The 26,394-nt window shown below is 38.8% G+C and overlaps 1 pseudogene across 1 annotated transcript in view; it reads left to right on the top strand.

The window, feature by feature from the left end:
- Positions 1-378: 378 nt before the first annotated feature.
- The window catches only part of LOC307181423 (ferritin light chain-like), a 31,547-nt pseudogene continuing 5,531 nt past the window's right edge, over positions 379-26,394 (top strand). The window contains exon 1 of the transcript in view: positions 379-407. The product of the transcript in view is annotated as a ferritin light chain-like (transcript). The remainder of the gene's footprint in view (positions 408-26,394) is intronic.

Here is a 26,394-nt window from a genome sequence, read left to right as displayed (position 1 = left end):
TCAAAGATTTGAGGTTGGACCTGAAAAAATTATATCAGAAGTGAAAATAATCATGTGGTCTGACCAGCGTGGATCACACAAAGTAAGTGTATACTATGTATAAAGTAGATAACTACGAGGTCCTGCTGTATAGCACAGGCAACTATATTCAATACCTTGTAATAACCTATAATGGAAAAGGATCTGAAGAAGAAATACATATATCGGAATCACTTGGCTGTACACCTGAAACACATTGTCAATCAACTATACTTCAAGTAAAACAAAACAAAACAAAAAACTAAGTGTAAAGGGAAGTATAGTTTTATAAATTCACCTCTGATATCCAATGGACCAACTGAAAGACAACAGAAACTACAACTATCTAGGAGACAGGACATGGCCGGCAAACCAGGCCGTTACCCTCGGTAACGGTCATACCTGCCAAAAAATATACAGACTAGCCTGCATTCATGAATACATAGGAATTCTTCATTTATCTGGCATTGTTAGGCAATGAGGTATTGTATGTTAGGAGAAGTTTTTTTAAAATGACAAATTGAAGAGGAGTTATTTTAACCTTCACTCGGTAATGTTTTTCTAAAATTAAGAAATGTATCTACTGGTGTATCTAATGTTTCCTTGATAACTCGGGGTCATCAGTTCAGTCAACATTTGCATGAATAATGCAAATGGAAACAAGACAGGCATGCTTACTGAAACTGAAAATGACATAGCAATGGCTGGAATAACTGATGAGAGAGCAAGAAAAAAGCAAAACTGAAAACAAACCGTGATCAGGAAACAATCAGTCAAGTTCTGACTTTCTGTACTTAGTTTCAAAAAGAGACACCACAAATCCCAGCGGGAGACTCCAGCATCATTAGCTGTCTTTCTCCTTTGTTTCCACCTTCCTTTCCTTTTCCTTCTACCCTAGATTGTTCCAGGAAGTGTTTATAGCTCCTTGCAAGACAAATTCTAATACTTGCTTTCTCTCACACAAACTTCACAATATGTCCATGTGGTAAATGGTGTGGAGGTAAAAGAGAATTCATCACAGGGACAGCTCCTACGAAAATAAAATTAGAAACTAGCTTCTAAACATGCAGAGAGAAGGGCGTGGTGTCAGGCACTAATTTCCTTGCGCATTCCTCTCCATTTCTAATAGACGTTCTTCTTTACCAAGATCCCTTTTTATTGGTGTCCTGTTCCAGACTGCTCCACTCCGCCCATCCTCATCCTGTAAAATACATTCACACTCTTTTGTGACCCTACTTATTTGCCCATTAAAGAATCAATCATAGAACTGTCGGAATTAAATACAGAGTGAAATTAAAATACTGGAGTCACTTGGAGGGTTTAAGCAGCTCCACCAGAAAATACTGGGCATGGATTTAAAAGAGGCTGCGTGGGACTTGCTCTTGTCCAAGTTCTTTCTCAAGAAGTATCTGAAATAAGCCTAAATTCAGAGTTAATCAGACTGGCCTGCTTTCTCAGGTGGACTGGAATTCTGCTCTTTCCTCTCAACTCCCTGATGTCAGTGGTACTTTCCGGAGAGGAGGTGGACTTCTCTGCCTACTGCAGAAGCTCAGTTCCCCCAGGACCCACTCCCCATCTGAATCCCACACTGGAGGCCAGATGCCAGCCTTCCCAGAACATTCGTGGCCTCCTTTCAGTTTTTGACCTGCTCAGATTGAGTCCCTCTAGACTCTTTCTGGAAACCTGATCTTCAACCCCTTTCCCTGACCTCGATGGTTACCTTCCTACTTTAGGCCTCAGGTGCTTTAGCTATAAAATGATATAGTTGCCCTTAATTCTAAAGTCTTCTTTCTAAAGCTCTACAATGTGGTGGCTCCTTGAAAATGTTTCTCTTTGCTGGTTTTAATTTTGTAGAGAATTAAAACCCCAGCCACTCTAAAAGACAGTAAGTTACATTGGATAAGGAAAGTGTGCTTTTGTAGTTAGATTAACAGGGATGGAAGACGACTTAGTATGTTTTAAGATACTCATGATCCGTTCTCGCGAGAGTCGGGGAAGAAGGTGAAGAGAGTTAATAAAATACCAAACAATTGTGACAAATTAAGTTCACCAAGATGTAGGTGATTAGTTACTACTTGAATAAGCCACACAAATCCAATCCAAGATTTCCTTTAGTTTTCTAAGAAGGATCCCAGTGAACTGAGTCCCATGTTCAGTGACTCCACGTTCAATGGCTTAGTCTTTAAAAACCGTTACGTTGCTGGAAGCAGAAATATTGCCCATCAGTCCTAATTGATGTTTAGCTATCACGCACATTTGAAATAAGTTTATTACTTTGCCTGATCTCAGTGTAATACATTCCAAAGGGGCAAAGAGCACACGAAAAGTTATGGAGTCTCCATCTTCTACACTGAAGTGTGCAATAAATTACATATTATTTGGCCGTGAAATTCACAAGCCATAGAAACCACACCATTAGCAATGTATACAGTGGTAAAGAGCAGGTAATGAGAATGATATAAAACCAAACAGACTGTGTATGTTGGCACTGCTGCCAATAAAGCAATTATTAAATGCATTCATATGCATCTACGCTAGGTAAGCTCTTTAGGGCAATTGCTATGAGTTCTACATACCTGTCAGGATATTATATGTAAAACTAACCTGAGGTTTCCCTGAATTATTAGCATATGCTATAGAAACTTAAATGAAAAAATAAAAAAATCCAAGCAAGGGAAACTCAAAGATTCTTTGCTTTTTCACTTTACTGCATATACACGTCCATCTTAAACAATCTATATGCTTATATCCAACAAGAGAGCATTGTTTTGCAAGACTGTTTGGGTTCTATCAGCATGTAAAGGTCGGACAACTCAACTTTAGCAGAGTCAGCTTTCAGGTGAATAATTGTTTCTTTCAGGTTGCGAGCATTTGAATTCTCCAGAAATGTTTCCCAAAATATGAAAATTAAAAGAGTCCTAGGACACCGTCCTTTAGAAGTTTTATAGTATCAAGGTTTTTGGAGGAGGAGTATCCTTGTCCATTATCAACACAATGATTCCAAGCAGGTCAATTTTTGCTGAGAATATTATATAACAGAACCCACTTCACCTCCATTATACTGACAATGATCTTCCTTACTTCAACCTTGTGCTTCTTATAAAGTTGAAAATACTGAGCCAAGAACAGACAGTGACAATGCCAGAGACTCAGATGTACCTATAGGTGCCTTCAGACAACATCAGCCACCCAGGCTAAAGTCCTGGTTTAAAACATCCCAACATGAATGAATCTCAAAAACCATATGCTGAGCAAGTGAAGCCAGATCAGAAGGGCACCTACTGTATTATTCAACTTACATGAAATTGTAAACTGGGCAAAAGTCATCTCTAAAGATAAAAAACAGATCCGTGGTGGCCTTGGGGTGGGAGATGGGGATACTTTTGCAAAAGCCTAGGAGGAAACTTTCTAGGGTTTTAGAATTGTTATCTATCTTTATGGGGGTGCTAGTTATACAAATGTATACATTAATTAAAAGTCACTGAGCCGTTGACTAAAAATGTCTGCATTTTATTGTATGTAAATGATACCTTAATAAGGTTGATTACAAAATGAACCAAAACCAAAACAAAGCAGAAGAAAAACCTCTCAAGACCTTAAAGAAAATACACTGTTTTCTTCCAGGGTACCAGATTGGAAATGAGGCATTGGTCTGTTCTACCCTCAGATTATCCTTAGGATTATCTAGTCTATTTTAAAGCACTAGAGTCCCCTATCAGGAAAACTCACCCCACGTTTAATTACGTTGATTTCTTCTCTGCCTCTTCTCCCAGCACAGTGAAGCCATTCACGGAAGAAAAACCAGCTTTTTCCAACTTTGCATCACCATATATTATTTGCAAAGCTATTATTTATAGAATAAAATTTGGCTACACTTTGTAAAAATCTAGCTTTTTGAGGCTTACAAATCTTAACAGTTAACCTATTGCCTCCACTGGAATTTGGAAAAAAAATTATATTGAAAACGAATAGCTGAGAATTGACATTTTTGCTTTTTGTGATTTTCTCTTCCCCTAAGATAGAAGTGAGTAGGAATGAGAAACACATACATAAAGAAAAAAAATTATCTTGCTGCCTTTGCATGGTTATAATTTATAGGAGGCCCTTTTCAACAATAATCTATTATCAGAATCAATAAAATATAATCTCCATGAAGGCCAGGCCAGGATATTTGTCTCTTTTTCAGCAGATTGCAATACAAACCACATTCATGGATATGCTTCTTGATGATCTTTGTAATACTGGAACAGTTGCCCATTTCCTCATGCCTCTTCACCTTAACTTCAACCTGGTTTTTCACCAATGACCTCACATTTCCTTCTCTATCACTTGGTTGTGGGCCTCTTTTCCAACTCCAACTCCAACTCGCATTTCACTCTGGAACCAAAGGAAGACTCACACCTTCCTGCTTTTTAGTGATACCTCAAGGTCATTACCGTATTGTGATCACCCTGAAGAATAGCCAGACAATTGTCATTTCAGAGCCATCTGACAGTTTGTAGCTCTAAAAATTAACTAAGGACCGCATTTGTCAAAAATATCCTAGTTTAAGATTTTGGTAATACAGCAACAGTAATCGCGAAGTCACTTATGACAATCAGTGTGGGAAGCACCCTCCTTCAGGAAGATCCTTTGCCATACAATACTCTTTCCCTGTCGGGTAATAAGGAAGAATGGCCGTGGAAAGTAACCTTTTGTGGAAAGAAATACTTGGCTTCGAGAAGCCAAGCAGTTCATATCTTTTTCTTAAATTAGATTCCCCATTAATTACTTTATCCACAAAGAGGTAATTATCAGAGTTATGTAAGCAATTAAGGAGATACTACTCCACATTCTTTCAGCTTGTTGACCTTTCTCACTTTATTTCATGTGGCTATCTGAAACATCAGTGATTTACATGCCTTTTTTTTTTGACAGATTTCTGTGTGTGTGTGTGTCCCCATGATGAAAACATCATTAAAGTAAAATATCAGGAATACATTCTTAAGAAGCAGTCGACTTAAAGTCCTAGAAAAAATGAAAGCACTAATATTCATGGACAACTCTACACTCTGAAAGTTACTCCAAATTTTGTTGACCTCTCTTTTGTCTAGGAGTTTTTCAAATTTTCTACCATGATCATTTGTTAGTTTTATAATTACATAATAAAGGCATTACATCATACAATCTTTTGTTATCCATTGCAGTTTTAAAACTATTCCTTTCTTTGTCCTCAGCAGATATGTCATAGATTATTAGTACACAAGCAAAGACTTTCAATGTAACAGTACTTTATAGTGAGAAGAACTGTACTGAGCTATCTCTATCCTAAGACAATGCACTAGGAAAGCAGTATGAATTCTTAAGCACTAGGAATACAGAGACGATCAAGGGGCAAGTTCCTTGCCTTCGAGTATACATGATCATTATAGCAAATGCTTAAATAGCACTTAGTATGTAACTCACCACAGCAGTCTTATTATCCTCCTTTTTAATAGGTGAGCAGAGGAAGCCACAGGGAAGTCACAGGGTAAAGCCAGAGTTTGAACCTAGGTAGACTAGTACACTCTCCACGGCTTTAACTACTACATTAAAAATATATATATATATATGTTTTATATATATATATATATATATATATATATATGTATGTATATAACTCCAAGTATTCCAAAGTTACAAAACACTTATCTACCAAACTCAAAAAGGAGCACACAAACTTGCATAGAAAATAAACATGTAAAAGTTCATAAATAAACCACAATATAACGTGCTCCACATAATATACTGACTGCAGTGTCCTGGGCCTCTCCCATCCTTAGGTAGCTGGAAATTACAACAAAATAATACTTTTCACCTTTGGAAGCCACACCATCTCCCATACCAACCAACCAATTACTTCCTTAGAGAGAATAGGAAATTAACCTGAATATCATAAAAAATATATATATATATAGCATTACTGATGTAGAATCTTTGTTTAAAGACAATAACTTCAATAGCAGAGGGAACGTTACCATTGCAGGCTTCCGATAACCTCTATATTTCTCAGATTTCATGCTAAATCATAAAATGCCATATTGTGTCTGAAGCTATTTTTTCAATACTCCATTTTCTTAAATGGACTAGCAATGCCATAAATACTGAGGAACATTTTGGCTCCCAAATCCTAAAGCCATTCTGATTATGCCTGGGTGATCATGGGGACGTCATCGGAACTACCAGAGGACTGGCTGAATTACCAGTGTTCTGGCCAGCTTACAAATTAGAAATTATACAGAATCCAATTTTATTTTTTTGTTAAATAATTCCTATGAGGCTGTTGGGATGTCAATGTAAAGTCCTTTCATGTGTAATCTTTATCCATTAGATAGGGAACAGTGCCAATCCCCGTCATAAATACTTTCACAACCTGACGTTGAACATCCACGGTAGGGCATAGGACCTGCAAATAGGATGTGAATCACACACATCCACTCATTCAGACAATCCACAAATATCCATTTTTAAGTCTACTATATGCCAATAATGTACCGGCCTCTCAGATGCTAGACCATGCTAAATGCTGAAACAGACATACTCAGTTCGGGCCCTCCTGGAACTTATTACCTACAGAAGTGCCTTCATTGTAAATGGTCAGGTCTCAGCCAATGCTATTATCATCAGCAGGTGACCAAATGATACAGCTTGCTTTCTAAACAAGCTCCACACTGTTTGCTTTCAACATATTTGCTTTCCTTCAAGGCACATAATCCAGTGGTCAGTTTCTCCCAGTTAGTGAGGTTTGGGGAAAAGGTACCCAGTGAACAATTCCCTGTGGCCTCACTCTTTCCTCACACTCTCCTCTGTGCTTTTGAGCTAAAGAGACCTGGATTAAAGTCATTTGTTCTAACCTTATTATTTTAAAATACGGCTGCTCCTGCTTTGAGGATTTCCACTGGACCAACAGAGCAGCAAAGCAGCACTGAATCAGAAGCAGGTAAATTTCAAAATGACAGCTCTAAACATATCCACTCTCCTTTTGTTCTCCTCCTATCCCTTTGCTCTGAACACCTCTGCCCTGAGGCTTTGCCTTTACCCTTCTCTGATTACTGCTCCAAAAGGGTTTCCAAGAGCAGGGAGTATTTATGGCTTCATTTGCTCCCAAGTCCTTGGTGGAAAAGGATGCTTGCTTCCTGATTCTTACTAATTCCACACTCACATCATCAACACAAAAATCATCATTAAAAAAAAATTTCCTCAGCTTCATATTTCTTCTGGGCCAACACTGAAAGAATATTTTCAAAGAAACAATATCCTCTCTCCTTTGCTCTTCTGAGTTTCACGTTCTTACCTCCAGTCTCATTTTCAACCCTTATTATGGGATGCATCACAAAAACAGAAGAAAGTTCATTGTGCTTTCCTGTACCAGCTAATTATTCTAATTTGTTCTGTCTCTACCCAACAGAATGCGAAATCAACACAAAGCCTGATTATGCGACCTCTTCCAAGGGAATGGTCTGAGAGTTGTCTATTTACTAATGAAGCTCAGTGTGTATTAAGGGTTGACTGAAGCAATCATCAGGAATTTTCATCCCTTAAATTAGTCTTTTCTACCAGATGCACATCTTTCATTTCGGATAATATAACTTTTAAGTTCAGGATACAACTGGACAAAAGAAAAGAAAAAAAGGTAACCAACACAACATTTGCAGTAATAACACAGTAACAGCTATCATCCTTCCCTGAGGAATTCAGCCTACTTTATGGACACAATTTAGTACAAACTCATAAGAAAGCTAACAAAGCCCCAAACCACTTCACAAGAGCGTAGAGAGGTAAAGGTCAGAAATTATTACCGCCAGACCCAGCAGACAATGGCACCTACCGGAAAGAGCACAGGACAGGAAAACCTGGAAGCCTGTGTTCCAGTTTCGGTTATTCCTTTAAGCACTAGTACGATCTGAGTGAACTCAGCCTGCCCTGCTTTTTCCGTTTATAAAAACCTACATCATCCTCTCAGTAGAATGAAATGCCACATCTGAAAAGTTGCAGATCTCTTTAGGAAAGAAAAAAGCTCATGCTTTCCAACCAAAATGGAATAATTCAGTCAATGGAGACTTGATAAAAATTTGCCATAAAGCAATTGTTTACTTGAAATCTATCTTTTGTGGTATATTTATTGGGGTAAGGAGTGTAAGCAAATCATAATTAGAGTTACCGATTATTCCAGAAATCAAGGTCATTGAGTTCAGATTCCAACTTTGACCCTGACCCAGGCTTACAGAGATGTAAGATGTCCCAATACCTCATACCCACCATACATGGGAGAAACAAGGTATGCAGACAGATCCTCTTATAAATATCCCATATGTCGTGGTTTTAATACAGGGTCTCAGATTCACTGCCATTCTTCGCATCCAGATTGTGGGCGTTTTCCCTTGAATTTGGGCAGGCTTTCCATGGCTTCAAACAATAGAGCAGGGGTCAGTAAATTATGGCTGGTGGGCCAAGTCTAGGCCTCTACCAGCTTTTATAAATGAAGCTTTATTGGAACACAGCCATGTTCCTTAGTATATGTATTGTTTGTGTCTGTTTTCACATCACAGCAGCAGAGCTAAGTAGTTGCAAAAGAGACTGTATGGCTTGTAAAGCCTAAAATATTGACTGTCTGACACTTTATGGAAAAAGGTCTCCAACGCCTGCAATAGTATATAATGAAAGTGATGCTATGTAACATCTAAGACTAGGTCATAAAAGGTCATGCAGCTTTTGCATGATTCTCGTGGAATGCTTCAACCCTGGACACTCATTCTCTTGGGATACTCTATCTTGAATCCTAACTACCACGTTATGAGAAGTCCAAGCCACCTGGGCAGCCATCTATAGGCACTCCAGTCAACAGTCCTTGTTGGGCCCAGTCTTCAAGGGCCAGACATGTGAATTAAAATTATCTAGATGATTCCAGCTCCAGCCATCCGAATCCTCATGAGCTGAGGTTTCAGATATCAGTCATGGCGTAGAGACAAGCCATCTCCTCTGTGTACTGTTTGAATTGCTGACCCACAGAATCTGGGCACATATTAAAATTTTTGTTTATTTCACCACTAAGTTTGGACTTCTTTATTATGTAGCAATAGATAACTATAGCACTGTGTCTGTACACAGGAGATCTACATTTCACAGAGCACAGATTTTTAGATGTGAATGTTGACTGCTCACTTTCTAAGAAGAACGTATACACACACATAGGTACAAAATGTTTATGCATATGTAAATATTAGACCTATATAAACTAATCTATATTATCCATAAAATGAGGGGGCCTTGATAATGGCTAACATTATTTTTCGGTATTTATTGTGTTCCAAGAACTGATAAATTCTTGCATTGTATGAATTTTCTCTTTCACCCTCATAGCAACTCCCTGAGAGAAGGAATGGTATCTCTATTTTATAGATGAGAAAACTGAGGCAAAAACAGATAACATGCTCAAGAGTACTCAACAAGTAAATTTTAGAGTCAAGATTTGAACCCAGCTTCTCAAGTTTTAGATCCCTTACTCATACTCACCAAGCTATATACTGAGGAAGGGGATGAAAGCTGACACCATTACCTCATGCTCAAGAAGTTAGACAAACTTAGCAGGTATGGTTGAAAGAAGACAGAACTTGGAGTCGTAAGTCCAGAGCCTGAGTTACGAGATGAATTCTCCTCTCATCTAGATATAGGTTTGTTTTTAGAAAATGAAGACGGTCACTGCATATTTTGATTGTTAATTTCTGTACTTAATGATTACCAAAGAATGGAATTTTACCAGGGAGCTATTTTGCAATGACATAAATTATTGATTCAAACTCAAACTTTTATTATAAATTATTGATTCAAAATCAAATCTTTATTAAGTCTCCCTTGCATCAGAAGTTTTTCCCACTCTTCATTTCTTTGAAACCCTTTCCTGTCTACTCTTGGCCAAAGCTTGAAGCCTAATTTAACACTTGGAAATAAACTAATGAAATAGTCATAACACAGCAATTCCAATGCCTACTGAAATGGAAGCTCTAAATAATTTTTCAGATAATTTAGGAGATTAAAAATATTTACATCATAGATGCAAAGACAGAAGTTACTTGTGTAATAAATGGTGAGACAAAAAGTTTCTGGTCAAGTAGATTTGTTTATATATGATCACTAATCTGAGTTCTACCCCTGTGCTAAAACCCAGTGACAGGTTGCATACAGCTTCTAAAGGGATAGTTCAGTGCATTGGGTCAAATTCATGCCATAAAATGTGGTATTAATAGTAGTACTAGAAGACAGAGTGACTGTCTTCTTTGGGACATAGATGAAGACCCCAAGATAGACAATATCAAGGACAAATTATGTAGAATAAGATATTATCTCAGTCCTTGGAACATGTCATCCAGGATAGAACAAGAAGTAGATTTATTATCAAGTACATGAAGCCAGAGACAGTAAGCAATGAGTGGTAGTTGGTTAAAATAGACAGGTTTTAGAAGTAGAGGCACGGATGTAGAAAACAAACTTAGGGTTACCAGGGGATTGTGGCGGGGAGGCTAAATTGGGAGATTGGGACTGAAATATACACACTACTATACATAAAATAGATAACTAGTAAGAACCTGCTCTTCTTATTAGCCCAGGGAACTCCATTCAGTACTCTGTAATGGGCTATTTGGAAAAGACTCCAAAAAAAAAAATAAAAGTGGGGCTTCCCTGGTGGCACAGTGGTTGAGAGTCCGCCTGCCGATGCAGGGGACACGGGTTCGTGCCCCGGTCCGCGAAGATCCCACATGCCGCGGAGCGGCTGGGCCCGTGAGCCATGGCTGCTGAGCCTGCGCGTCTGGAGCCTGTGCTCCACAACGGGAAAGGCCACAACAGTGAGAGGCCCGCGTACTGAAAAAAGAAAAAAAAAAAAAGTGGATATATGTACATGTATAACTGATTAACTTTGCTGTACACCTGAAACTAACACAACACTGTAAATCAACTATACTCCAATAAAAATTTTAAAAAAAAAAAGGTTTTAAGAACCATAGTCAGGGAGCAGTGTGGATTGGAAAGACCTGGCAAGAAAAATTTCTGCATCCTCAGACAATGCTCCCCAAGCTGGCTATTGCAAGGGTGAGCATTTAAGAGATCTTTGACCTAAGGAGGACATGAGATTAACAATCTATCCCAATGTGCATGAATTATTCTCCTCGGTGCTATCAGAAATCAGATGGCATCCTAGAGCAGGGGTCAGCAGATCTTCTTTGTAAAGGGTCAGATAGTAAATATTTTGGATTTTCTGTACCATACGTCTCCATTGCAACTGCCCATCTGCTGCTGTAGCACAGAAACAGCCATGCACGATACGTTAATGAATGAGTGCGGCTGGGTTCAAGCAAAACGTTATGTACAAAACCAGGAGTCAAGCGAGATCTGATCAGTGGGCCAGAGTGTGCGGACGCCAGTTCTGGGTCAGTGTTCACAGCTGAATGAGTCATGAGGCCTTAAGTTCCAGTTCTCATTGTACTACTTTCTACCTGGGTGAACTTGGGTTCATCCTTTTATTTATATGGGCCACTGTATTAGTCAAGGTTCTCCAGAAAAACAGAACCAACAGCATGTGTATACAATGTGCCCATATATACTGACAGATATAGATCTAGATATCGATATTGATACCTAGATCTATATCCATATCTATATAAAGATAGAGAAAGAGAGAGAGATTTTAAACAATTGGTTCACACAATAATAGAGGCTTGGTAAATTCAAAATCTGCAGGTTAGGCTGTCTAGAGACTCGGAAGAGTTGCAGTTCAATTTCTGTAAGTCTTCTGGCAGAATTCCTTTTTGTGACAGGGAGGTCAGTCTTTATTAAGAGCTTCACCTGATTGGATGAGGCCCATGCATATTATGGAGGATAATCTGCTTTACTCAAAGTCCACCACAAATTTAATTATGAATTTCATCCAAAAACACCCTGGTGGCATAGTGGTTAAGAATCCGCCTGCCAATGCAGGGGACACGGGTTTGAGCCCTGGTCTGGGAAGATCTCACATGCCATAGAGCAACTAAGCCCATGCACCACAGCTACTGAGCCCGTGCACCTAGCGCCCATGCTCTGCAACAAGAGAAGCCACCGCAATGAGAAGCCCGCACACCACAACAAAGAGTAGCCCTCGCTTGCTGCAAATAGAGAAAGCCCATGTGCAGCAACGAAGACCCAATGCAGCCAAAAATATAAATAAATAAAACATAAAAATTTTTAAAAACACAAAAACACCATCACAGAAATATCCAGAATAATATTTGACCAAATAACTGGGCATGGTGGCCCAGACAAATTGACATGGAAAATTCACCACCTAAGCCATAGTTTTGTCACCTTTTACTGAGAAATATGACTTATCTGAGCTATTTTGATACCTAGAAGATACCTTCTAGAGGTAATACCCTCAGTATTTTACATGGTAGGCAGTAGAGGGAATGAGCCCATTTGCCCAGTCATATGACACCTAAAGGATAAAATTCTGTCTTCTCTCTCCAACCCACAAGGATGAATGCCAGAAATACATCACTTATATCTGCTTTAGCTAACATAGGATAGGTCTGGAACAGACCTATGCTCCCAGTAAGTCTCATGAAATGCTGTTTCATTAAGGAGAGACTTTACTTGCTAAGATTAGAAGCAAAAGAGGGTGGTGGATGAAAAACTGCCCAAAGATATAAGCTCATGCAAGGAAGCAGGAGAGAGAATGGGTATCCGAAGATGTGCGCTCTGAGCCAACACTAATTCCACAGCATCAGGTTATAATTCAGGGAGCCCAACCGCTGGGGTTTTTTTCCCCTTCTTCTTTTCCCCCAGAGAGGGACAAGCATACTGACAAAGGAAGAGCATCAGTCACCACAGATAAATTGCTTTTTAGAGCTGATCTTGCAAATGATTTGGCTCAGTGTAGACTATGATTTGGCTCCCCAAACCATAAGCTAGAGCATTTCATTCCAGGTCCCTCCTCAAATATCCATGATAGGTAAAACTTTGGCATCAAGTAGGTCTTGAAATCTCCCCAGGTGAATATAATATGCAACCAGGGCTGAGAATCTGGAGAGGTAGAGCAAATTTAAATTGAACTTTAGTTAAACAGTAAAACAAGCTCTGACTCTACTGGCTGGAGCTAGACAAGGGATATGGGTTTAGTGGGATGAGAAGATAAAGGACACCAGGGAGTAAATCAAATGCTTTACACCTGTGCTTAGCTAATTGTTACTCAGATAATTCAGACAATCTTACAGCACCTGAACCCTGAAATTCCTTAGTTCTGTTTAAAAAAAAGTAACTCTTCAAGTAACTGAACTCTGAGAATCATGCCAATCATAAAGAAAAAGAAGAAATCTTATTTTTTGAATTAGTTGATTTCATATATACTGTTTCACTTTCATGATATTAACTAGTTATCTTTCTTTCCATTTTATGTTTGAGGAAAGTAAGGCTTTAAAGTCTCAGTAATTTTCTCAAGGTCACTTGTTAAGGGTGTGGTAGGCAGCATAATGGCTCCTAAAAATGCCCTCACCCTAATCCCTAGAACCCAATAATATGTTACTTTACATGGTAAAGAGGACTTTGCAGATATGACTGAAGTTATAGGCCTTGAGATAGAAAGATTATCCTGGACTACCTCATGGAACAAATCTAATTGCATGAGTCCTTAAAAGCAGAAAACCATTCCCAACTGTAGAAAGAGAAAGAGAGAGATGTCCTAATAGAAGCAGAATCAGAGAGATGCAACATTTTGGGGTTTGTAGGTGGAGAAAGGGGACTCTGAGTCAAGGACTACAAGTGACCGCTGGAAGCGGATAAAGTCCAGGGAACAGAAACACCCCTAAGAGCCTCCAGAAAAGAATGTAGCTCTGCCAACACTTTTTTTTCTTTTTTAACCATCTTTATTGGCGTATAATTGCTTTACAATGGCGTGTTAGTTTCTGCTTCATAACAAAGTGAATCAGCTATACATATACATATATCCCCATATCGCCTCCCTCTTGCATCTCCCTCCCACCCTCCCTTCCCTATCCCACACATCTAGGTGGACACAAAGCACAGAGCTGATCTCCCTGTGCTTTGTGGCTGCTTCCCACTAGCTAGCTATTTTACATTTGGTAGTGTATATATGTCCATGCCACTCTCTCACTTCATCCCAGATTACCCTTCCCCGTCCCTGTGTCCTCAAGTCCACTCTCTATGGCTGCGTCTTTATTCCTGCCCTGCCCCTAGGTTCTTCATAACCATTTTTTCTTGTTTTTTTAGATTCCATATATATGTGTTAGCATATGGTATTTGTTTTTCTCTTTCTGACTTACTTCACTCTGTATGACAGTCTCTAGGTCAATCCACCTCACTACAAATAAGTCAATTTCATTTCTTTTTATGGCTCAGTAATATTCCATTGTATATATGTGCCACATCTTTATCCATTCATCTGTTGATCCTGCCAACACTTTTACTTAATTGAGACCAATGTCAGACTTGTAAGGTAATAAATTTACGTTGTTTTGAGTCACTAAATTTGGGATAATTTGTATGAAAGCAATAAAAAAAAAAAACAGAGGTCCTACAAGAGCCAGGCTATATATTTATACTTAAGTATTTCTGAAATGAATTTAACCTTGTGATTGACAGCAGCAGCAGCAGCAGCTTCCAAGGGATCCCACCACACACCTGAGGCAAAAGGAGCCTAATACAAAGCAGTGACAGCAGCAGGTCACTGCCCCACACTTGGGGTAGAGGGGGACTTGATCTACTGTAGCAGCAGCATAGCCTGAATGGGAACCCATCCTCCTGTGGCACTAGTCCCATCAACATTAGTCTAATCTGCTAGCATCTGCTGTGCCAACAGGCCCAACGTATACAAACCCTCCAACTCAGTAGCATTAAGTGAGCCAGGCTCAGTGTTTCCTGAAACTCATATCCAGTTGCACTGGAAATCCAAGATATCACCTACTGTTATGAAAACATAAACAATAACAGAAGACTGGGAACTTCAGAAAGAAAAGGGGAACAATGGAATGGGTGAAAACAAATGGGGTAAATATAAGAGACTATCATTAGCCTCATGAGTTTCTTAAATTCTATATGATGGTCAAAGCAAAAATGATGACACCATCTGATGGGGTTCTCAATGTAGAGAAAGGAAATACTACAGAAAATCATACTTTAAAACTGGGGAATATTAAGAGACCTAAATGGAAGTAAAATTTTGAAACTTCACTTGAAGTAATGAAACGCTGATTCCAGTAGGCTATGATAAGTTACATATGTATACTGTAATGCCAAAAGCAACCACTAAGAAAACTATACCAACAGTATACACAAATGATTATAAATGAATTAAATTAAAATGGACTTATTAAAAAATGTTTAAGTAACCCACAAGAAGGAAAAATAAGGGAAACACAGGATTGAGAAACTAAGGTAAAAGACAAAACAAAAAATAACATGGTAGACCAAATCTTTGACATGGCAATAATTACATTAACAGTAAATGATCTAAATAACCAAGTCAAAGACAGAGATTGGAAGAGTAGATTAAAAAATCGCAAGCATGATCCAACTATATACTGTCTATAAGAAGCTTACTTTAAACATCATGATATAGGTAGTTCAAAGTAAAAGGATGAAAATGATATATCATGTGAACATTAATCAGAAAAAGCAGGAATGGCTATATTAATGTCAGACAAAGTAGACTTCAGAGAAAAGGAAATTATTAGGGGCAAAGAGGGTCATTACCTAAAGATAACAGGAATAATCCACCTAGATGACCTAGTGATACTAAATGTGTGTGCACCAAACAACAGAACTTCAAAATGCATGAAGCAAACACTGAAAAAGGTAAAAGGAGAAAGTTTTAAATCCACAATTATTATTTGAGACTTCAACACAGCAATTTATACAACTACCAGAGAGAAAAATCAGCAAGGATATGGAAGAACTGAAAACATCATCAATCAACAGGATATAACTGACATTTAAAGAACACACTCAGTAAGAGCAGAATACATATTCAAGTGTCCATGGAACATTCACTCATATACCATATACTGGGCGATAAAAAAACATTAGCAGATTTAAAAGAATTAAAATCATAGAGAGTATGTTCTCTAGCCATAATGGAATCAGACTAGAAATCAATAAGAGAAAGACAACAGGAAAACCTTCAATCACATGAAAACTAAACATCACACTTCCAAATAACTCATGGGTAAAAAAGAGAGCATCAAGAAAAAAATTTTTAAATGCATAGAATAAAAGAAAATGGAGATATAACAGATCAAAGTTTGCGGAATGAAGCGAAAGCAATGCTGAAAGGGAAGTTTATAGCACTAAATTGGGAAAGAAAATATTTCAAAGCAATAATCTAATTTTCTATATTAAAATAGTAAAAAAGGAAGAGGAAAAAACACTAAACAAGCAGAAAGAAGGAAATAATAAAGATGAAACAGAAATCCATGAAACTGAAAACAGGAAAATAGGGGGGGAAATCAATGAAACAAAAGGCTGGTTCTTTGAAATAAGCAATCTAACCAATAAAGATCTAGCAAGACTGATAAAGATAAACAGAGAGATGGCACAAATCACAGATATCAGAAATGCAACCAGGGATACCATGACATATCCTGCAGGTTAATGAGGGACAAGTTACTATGAACAAGTCTACACTACAAATTCAAAAATGTAGATGAAATGGGCCAATGTTTCTACACCCAAAACTACCAAAACTCAGCCAAGATGAAATAGATAATCTCAATTTTCCTGTAACCATTAGAAACACTGGTTTTTCATTTAAAAACTCCCAAAAGAAATGTTCAGGCTTAGATGTTTCACTTTTACCCAAGACTTAAAGAATTAACACCAATTTTACATGATTTGATAAGAAATAGAAGTAGAGGGAACAGTTTCTAATTAATTTTATGAAGGCAGTATTACCTTGATACCAAAACCAGACAGGGATAGTATAGAAAGAAGAAACCTACAGACCAATATTTTTTATGAAATTGGCTGAAAAACCCTCAGGCAAATATTAGCAAATTAAATCCAGAAATATATGAAAAGAATAATATACCATGACCAAGTGGGATTTATTCCAGTTATGCAAAGTTGGTTAAATATTTGAAAATTAAACAGTGTAATCCACCATATCCAATAGATTAAGGGGGAAAAGTCATGTGATCCTATCCATTAATGCAGAGAAAGCATTTGACAAAATCCAATCCCATTCATGATTTTAAAAAAAGAAGAAAAAAACTCCAAGCAAACTAGGAATAGAAAAGGAGCATACTGAAACTCATAAAGATGATCTACAAACAACCTATACCGACATGATATTTAACTGTGGAAGACTGGATGCTTTCTCTGTAAGATCAGAAACAAGGCACCGATATCTGCTCTCACCACTTTTATTAAATATATCACTGGAGGGTCTAGTAAGAAAATAAAGCAAAAATAAATAAATACATAAATTTAAAAGTTAAATTTTTAAAAAAGTTTATTTAAAAGATAAAAGGACTATTCCTACTACGTTGCATAGGAAGGAACATATCCTACTGAATGTTGAATAGTAATATATCCTATTATACTGAATAAGGAAAAGTAAAACTGTCTGTATCTGAAGATGAGATGATAATCTAAATGGAGAAAATACCAAGGAATCCACAAAAAGCTTGAGAAATAATATTAGTTTGTAAATGATTTAGAGTACAAGATCACCACAATTTTATCAAATTATATATTAATAACAAATGTGTAGAAGCTTAAATAAAAATATGTGATGCCATTTACAACTGACCTAAATAAATACCTAAATATAAGCCCAATAAGACATTTATAGGACCTCTAGACTGAAAATTACAAAATGCTGATGAAGAAAAATTTTTAAGTCCCAAACAAATAGGGAGACATACCTTGTTCATGGATTAGAAAACACAACATGGTAAAGATGTCAATTCTCCCCAAGTTAAGAGGCTTAACACAATTACTCTTAAAATGCCCTCAAGGTTTCTGTGGATATAGACAAGCTTATTCTAAGATTTATATGGTAAGAAGAGGCTGAAGAATAGCTAAAACAACTTGTAAAGGAAGATGAAAATGGGAGGAATTAATCTACCCAATTACAAGATTTTGCAGTAATGATGGAGGGTAGATACATAGATCAATGGAATGGAATAGAGAACCCAGAAATAGACTGACATAAACACACATAACTTGTTTTTGACAGCAGTGCAAAAGCTATCAAGGAAGAATAGACTTTTCAAAAAATGGTACTGAAACAGTTGGACATCCCTCGACAAAAACAAACAAAAAATGAACCTTAACCTCCACACCTTACGCAAAAATTAAATCAAAGTGGATCATAATCTTAAATGTAAAAGCAGGGCATTTTTAGAAAAAAAATAGGAGAAAATGTTTGGCATCTAGAACAAGGGGAATAATTCTTAGACTTGACACCAAAAGTATGATCAATAAAGGCAAAAACTGATAAATTGGATCTCATCAAAATGAGTTAAAAATGCTTCATAGAAGATCCTTTTAAGTGGATGAAAACTCAAATTACACAGTAGGAAAACATATTTGAAAATCCCATATGAGACAAATGACTTGTATCTATAATATACAAAAAACTCTCCAAACAACTTAAAAAAATCCAACTAGAAAATAGGCAGAAGACAGGAACAGACATTTCATGGAAGAGAATATACACACGGCAAAGGAGCACATGAAAAGATGCTCAGCATCATTAGCCATTAGGGAAATGCAAATTAAGACCATAATGAGATGTCAGAGAGTAACTAAAATTAAAGTATAGTGACAACATCAAATGCTGGCGAGTACATAGAAAAATTATATCACATCACTGGTGGGAAAATAAAATGGTTTAGCCACTCTGATCAACAGCTTGACAGTCTCTTTTAATCCTAAAAGTAGATTCACCCTACAACGCAGTAATTGTACTCTTGAGCATTTATCCAAAAGAAACAAAAACTTAATTAAGTTCCCACAGAAACTTACACATAAATGTTCATAGCAGTTTTATTTATAATAGCCAAAAACTGGCAACTACTCAAATGTCTTTCAGTGGATGAATGTTGAAACAAATTGTGATAAAATCTGATGATAGAATACTACCGAGCAACAAAAAGGAACAAATTATTTTTTTAACATCTTTATTGGAGTATAATTGCTTTACAATGGTATGTTAGTTTCAGCTTCACAACAAAATGAATCAGTTATATATACACATATGTTCCCATATCTCTTCCCGCTTGCGTCTCCCTCCCTCCCACCCTCCCTATCCCACCCCTCCAGGCGGTCACAAAGCACCGAGCTGATCTCCCTGTGCTATGTGGCTGCTTCCCACTAGCTATCTACCTTGCGTTTGGTAGTGTATATATGTCCATGCCTCTTTCTCGCTTTGTCACCGTTTACCCTTCCCCCTCCCCATAGCCTCAAGTCCATTCTCTAGTAAGTCTGTGTCTTTATTCCTGTTTCACCCCTAGGTTTTTCATGACATTTTTTTTTCTTAAATTCCATATATATGTGTTAGCATACGGTATTTGTCTCTCTCTTTCTGACTTACTTCACTCTGTATGACAAACTCTAGGTCTATCCACCTCATTACAAATAGCTCAATTTCGTTTCTTTTTATGGCTGAGTAATATTCCATTGTATATATGTGCCACATCTTCTTTATCCATTCATCCGATGGTGGGCACTTAGGTTGTTTCCATCTCCGGGCTATTGTAAATAGAGCTGCAATGAACATTTTGGTACATGACTCTTTTTGAATTATGGTTTTCTCAGGGTATATGCCCAGTAGTGGGATTGCTGGGTCATATGGTAGTTCTATTTGTAGCTTTTTAAGGAACCTCCATACTGTTCTCCACACTGGCTGTATCAATTTACATTCCCACCAACAGTGTAAGAGGGTTCCCTTTTCTCCACACCCTCTCCAGCATTTATTGTTTGTAGATTTTTTGATGATGGCCATTCTGACTGGTGTGAGATGATATCTCATTGTAGTTTTGATTTGCATTTCTCTAATGATTAGTGATGTTGAGCATTCTTTCATGTGTTTGTTGGCAGTCTGTGTATCTTCTTTGGAGAAATGTCTATTTAGGTCTTCTGCCCATTTTTGGATTGGGTTGTTTGTTTTCTTGTTATTAAGCTGCATGAGCTGCTTATAAATTTTGGAGATTAATCCTTTGTCAGTTGCTTCATTTGCAAATATTTTCTCCCATTCTGAGGGTTGTCTTTTGGTCTTCTTTATGGTTTCCTTTGCTGCGCAACAGCTTTGAAGTTTCATTAGGTCCCATTTGTTTACTTTTGTTTTTATTTCCATTACTCTAGGAGGTGGGTCAAAAAGGACCTTGCTGTGATTTATGTCATAGACTGTCCTGCCTATGTTTTCCTCTAATAGTTTGATAGTTTCTGGCCTTACATTTAGGTCTTTAATCCATTTTGAGCTTATTTTTGTGTATGGTGTTAGGGAGTGATCTAATCTCATACTTTTACATGTACCTGTCCAGTTTTCCCAGCACCACTCATTGAAGAGGCTGTCCTTTCTCCACTGTACATTACTGCCACCTTTATCAAAGATAAGGTGTCCATATGTGCATGGGTTTCTCTCTGGGCTTTCTATCCTGTTCCATTGATCTATCTTTCTGTTTTTGTGCCAGTACCACACCGTCTTGATAACTGTAGCTTTGTAGTATAGTCTGAAGTCAGGGAGCCTGATTCCTCCAGTTCCTTCTTTCGTTCTCAAGATTGCTTTGGCTATTCGGGGTCTTTTGTGTTTCCATACAAATTGCAAAATTTTTTGTTCTAGTTCTGTGAAAAATGCCAGTGGTAGTTTCATAGGGATTGCATTGAATCTATAGATTGCTTTGGGTAGTAGAGTCATTTTCACAATGTTGATTCTTCCAATCCAAGAACATGGTATATCTCTCCATCTATTTGTATCATCTTTAATTTCTTTCATCAGTGTCTTATAATTTTCTGCATACAGGTCTTTTGTCTCCTTAGGTAGGTTTATTCCTAGATATTTTATTCTTTTTGTTGCAATGGTAAATGGGAGTGTTTTCTTGATTTCACTTTCAGATTTTTCATCATTAGTATATAGGAATGCCAGAGATTTCTGTGCATTAATTTTGTATCCTGTCACTTTACCAAATTCATTGATTAGCTCTAGTAGTTTTCTGGTAGCATCTTTAGGGTTCTCTATGTATAGGATCATGTCATCTGTAAACAGTGACAGCTTTACTTCTTCTTTTCCAATTTGGATTCCTTTTATTTCCTTTTCTCTCTGATTGCTGTGGCTAAAACTTCCAAAACTATGTTGAATAAGAGTGGTGAGAGTGGGCAACCTTGTCTTGTTCCTGATCTTAGTGGAAATGCTTTCAGTTTTTCACCATTGAGGACGTGGTTGGCTGTGGGTTTGTCATATATGGCCTTTATTATGTTGAGGAAAGTTCCCTCTATGCCTACTTTCTGCAGGGTTTTTATCATAAATGGGTGTTGAATTTTGTCAAAAGCTTTCTCTACATCTATTGAGATGATCATATGGTTTTTCTCCTTCAATTTGTTAATATGGTGTATCACGTTGATTGATTTGCATATATTGAAGAATCCTTGCATACCTGGAATAAACCCCACTTGATCATGGTGTATGATCCGTTTAATGTGCTGTTGGATTCTGTCTGCTAGTATTTTGTTGAGGATCTTTGCATCTATGTTCATCAGTGATATTGGCCTGTAGTTTTCTTTCTTTGTGACACCCTTGTCTGGTTTTGGTATCAGGGTGATGGTGGCCTCGTAGAATGAGTTGGGGAGTGTTCCTCCCTCTGCTATATTTTGGAAGAGTCTGAGAAGGATAGGTGTTAGCTCTTCTCTAAATGTTTGATAGAATTCGCCTGTGAAGCCATCTGGTCCTGGGCTTTTGCTTGTTGGAAGATTTTTAATCACAGTTTCAATTTCAGTGCTTGTGATTGGTCTGTTCATATTTTCTATTTCTTCCTGATTCAGTCTTGGCAGGTTGTGCCTTTCTAAGAATTTGTCCATTTCTTCCAGGTTGTCCATTTTATTGGCATAGAGTTGCTTGTAGTAATCTCTCATGATCTTTTGTATTTCTGCAGTGTCAGTTGTTACTTCTCCTTTTTCATTTCTAATTCTATTGATTTGAGTCTTCTCCCTTTTTTTCTTGGTGAGTCTGGCTAATGGCTTATCAATTTTGTTTATCCTTTCAAAGAACCGGCTTTTAGTTTTATTGATCTTTGCTATCGTTTCCTTCATTTCTTTTTCATTTACTTCTGATCTGATTTTTATGATTTCTTTCCTTCTGCTAACTTTGGGGGTTTTTTGTTCTTCTTTCTCTAATTGCTTTAGGTGCAAGGTTAGGTTGTTTATTCGAGATGTTTCCTGTTTCTTAAGGTAGGATTGTATTGCTGTAAACTTCCCTCTTAGCACTGCTTTTGCTGCATCCCATAGATTTTGAGTCATCGTGTCTCCATTGTCATTTGTTTCTAGGTATTTTTTGATTTCCTCTTTGATTTCTTCAGTGATCACTTCGTTATTAAGTAGTGTATTGTTTAGCCTCCATGTGTTTGTATTCTTTTACAGATCATTTCCTGTAATTGATATCGAGTCTCATAGCATTGTGGTCGGAAAAGATACTTGATACAATTTCAATTTTCTTAAATTTACCAAGGCTTGATTTGTGACCGAAGATATGATCTATCCTGGAGAATGTTCCACGAGCACTTGAGAAAAATGTATATTCTGTTGTTTTTGGATGGAATGCCCTATAAATATCAATTAAGTCCATCTCGTTTAATGTATCATTTAAAGCTTGTGTTTCCTTATTTATTTTCATTTTGGATGATCTGTCCATGGGTGAAAGTGGGGTGTTAAAGTCCCCTACTATGAATGTGTTACTGTCGATTTCCCCTTTTATGGCTGTCAGTATTTGCCTTATGTATTGAGGTGCTCCTATGTTGGGTGCATAAATATTTACAATTGTTATATCTTCTTCTTGGATCGATCCCTTGATCGTTATGTAGTGTCCTTCTTTGTCTCTTCTAATAGTCTTTGTTTTAAAGTCTATTTTGTCTGATATGAGAATTGCTACTCCAGCTTTCTTTTGGTTTCTATTTGCATGAAATACCTTTTTCCATCCCCTTACTTTCAGTCTGTATGTGTCTCTAGGTCTGAAGTGGGTCTCTTGTAGACAGCAAATATATGCGTCTTGTTTTTGTATCCATTCAGCCAATCTGTGTCTTTTGGTGGGAGCATTTAGTCCATTTACATTTAAGGTAATTATCGATATGTGTGTTCCCATTCCCATTTTCTTAATTGTTTTGGGTTCGTTATTGTAGGTCTTTTCCTTCTCTTGTGTTTCTTGCCTAGAGAAGTTCCTTTAGCAGTTGTTGTAGAGCTGGTTTGGTGGTGCTGAACTCTCTCAGCTTTTGCTTGTCTGTAAAGGTTTTAATTTCTCCAACAAATCTGAATGAGATCCTTGCTGGGTAGAGTAATCTTGGTTGCAGGTTTTTCTCCTTCAACACTTTCAATATGTCCTGCCACTCCCTTCTGGCTTGCAGAGTTTCTGCTGAAAGATCAGCTGTTAACCTTATGGGGATTCCCTTGTGTGTTATTTGTTGTTTTTCCCTTGCTGCTTTTAATATGTTTTCTTTGTATTTAATTTTTGACAGTTTGATTAATATGTGTCTTGGCGTATTTCTCCTTGGATTTATCCTGTATGGGACTCTCTGTGCTTCCTGGACTTGATTAACTATTTCCTTTCCCATATTAGGGAAGTTTTCAACTATAATCTCTTCAAATATTTTCTCAGTCCCTTTCTTTTTCTCTTCTTCTTCTGGAACCCGTATAATTCGAATGTTGGTGCGTTTAATGTTGTCCCAGAGGTCTCTGAGACTGTCCTCAGTTCTTTTCATTCTTTTTTCTTTATTCTGCTCTGCAGTAGTTATTTCCACTATTTTATCTTCCAGGTCACTTATCCGTTCTTCTGCCTCAGTTATTCTGCTATTGATCCCATCTAGAGTACTTTTAATTTCATTTATTGTGTTGTTCATCGTTGCTTGTTTCATCTTTAGTTCTTCTAGGTCCTTGTTAACTGATTCTTGCAATTTGTCCATTCTATTGTCCATTCTATCTCCAAGATTTCGGATCAACCTTACTATCATTATTCTGAATTCTTTTTCAGGTAGACTGCCTATTTCCTCTTCATTTGTTAGGTCTGGTGGGTTTTTATCTTGCTCCTTCATCTGCTGTGTGTTTTTCTGTCTTTTCATTTTGCTTATCTTACTGTGTTTGGGGTCTCCTTTCTTGCAGGCTGAAGGTTCGTAGTTCCTGTTGTTTTTTGTGTCTGTCCCCGGTGGCTAAGTTTGGTTCAGTGGGTTGTGTAGGCTTCCTGGTGGATGGTACTAGTGCCTGTGTTCTGGTGGATGAGGCTGGATCTTGTCTTTCTGGTGGGCAGGTCCACGTCTGGTGGTGTGTTTTGGGGTGTCTGTAGACTTATTATGATTTTGGGCAGCCTCTCTGCTAATGGGTGGGGTTGTGTTCCTGTCTTGCTAGTTGTTTGGCATAGGATGTCCAGCACTGTAGCTTGCTGGTCGTTGAGTGAAGCTGGGTGCTGGCGTTGAGATGGAGATCTCTGGGAGATTTTCGCTGTTTGATATTATGTGCAGCTGGGAGGCCTCTTGTGGACCAGTGTCCTGAAGTTGGCTCTCCCACCTCAGAGGCACAGCACTGACTCCTGGCTGCAGCACCAAGAGCCTTTCATCCACAGGGCTCCTTAATTTGGGATGATTCGTTGTCTATTCATGTATTCCACAGATGCAGGGTATATCAAGTTGATTGTGGAGCTTTAATCCGCTGCTTCTGAGGCTGCTGGGAGAGATTTCCCTTTCTCTTCTTTGTTCTCACAGTTCCCAGGGGCTCAGCTTTGGATTTGGCCCCGCCTGTGCGTGTAGGTCGCTGGAGGGCGTCTGTTCTTTGCTCAGACAGGACGGGGCTAAAGGAGCCGCTGATTCGGAGGCTCTGGCTCACCCAGGCGGGGGGGGGGGGGGGGGGGGGTAGGGAGGGTCACGGAGTGCAGGGCGGGCCTGCAGCGGCAGAGGCCGGCGTGACGTTGCAGCCTGAGGCGCGCCGTGCGTTCTCCCGGGGGAGCCGTCCCTGGATCCCGGGACCCTGGCAGTGGCAGGCTGCACAGGCTCCCCGGAAGGGCGTGTGGCTAGTGACCTGTGTTCGCACACAGGCCTCCTGGCGGCGGCAGCAGCGGCCTTAGCGTCCCATGTCCGTCTCTGGGCTCCGCACTTTTAGCCGCGGCTCGCGCCCGTCCCTGGAGCTCTCCCAAGCAGCGTTCTTAATCCCCTCTCCTCGCGCACCAGGAAACAAAGAGGGAAGAAAAAGTCTCTTGCCTATTCGGCAGGTCCAGACCCCTCCTCGGACTCCCTCCCGGCTAGCCGCGGCCGCACCAACGCCCTGCAGGCTGTGCTCACGCCGCCAACCCCAGTCCTCTCCCGGCGCTCCGACAGAAGCCGGAGCCTCAGCTCCCAGCCCCGCCCGCCCCGGCGGGTGAGCAGACAAGCCTCTCGGCTGGTGAGTGCCGTTCGGCCCGATCCTCTGCGCTGGAATCTCTCCGCTTTGCCCTCCGCACCCCTGTTGCTGTGCTCTCCTCCGTGGCTCCCAAGCTCCCCCACTCCGCCACCCGAAGTCTCCGCCCGCGAAGGGGCTCCTAGGGTGTGGACACTTTTCCTCCTTCACAGCTCTCTCCCGCTGGTGCAGGACCCGTCCCTATCCTTTTGTCTCTGTTTAGTTTTTTCTTTTGCCCTAACCAGGTACGTGGGGGGTTCCTTGCCTTTTGGGAGGTCTGAGGTCTTCTGCCAGCGTTCAGTAGGTGCTCCGTAGGAGTTGTTCCACGCGTAGATGTATTTCTGGTGTATCTGTGGGGAGGAAGGTGATCTCCGCGTCTTACTCTTCTGCCATCTTCCCGGAGGTTTCTGGAACAAATTATTAATATATGCAAAAATTGAAATGAACTTCAAGGGAATGATGCCGAGGGAAAAATTTTGAAAAGCCGATCTCCGAAGATTAAGTAATTCATGATTATGTTTACATATTATTCTTAAAATAACAAAACCGTGGAGATGGAGAACAGATTAGAAGTTGCCAAGGGTTAGAGATGGGGGTAGAAGGTACAGCGGGGGAACTCTGTGAGGTTTTTGTGGTTCCAGTACAAATAATACAGCAATCTTGGTTTTAATCCCTAAAGATTTCTAAAAGCAATTCCTAATAAGAGGTGTCCAGATATTTAGTAATGGCAGATTAGAGGTATAGCTC

Source organism: Stenella coeruleoalba (genome assembly GCF_951394435.1).
Source record: "Stenella coeruleoalba genome assembly, contig: scaffold_433, whole genome shotgun sequence".
NCBI classification, from domain to species: Eukaryota; Metazoa; Chordata; class Mammalia; order Artiodactyla; family Delphinidae; genus Stenella; species Stenella coeruleoalba.
The sequence above is the reverse complement of the archived record's forward strand: the minus strand, read 5'-3'. Positions and strand labels throughout refer to the sequence as shown.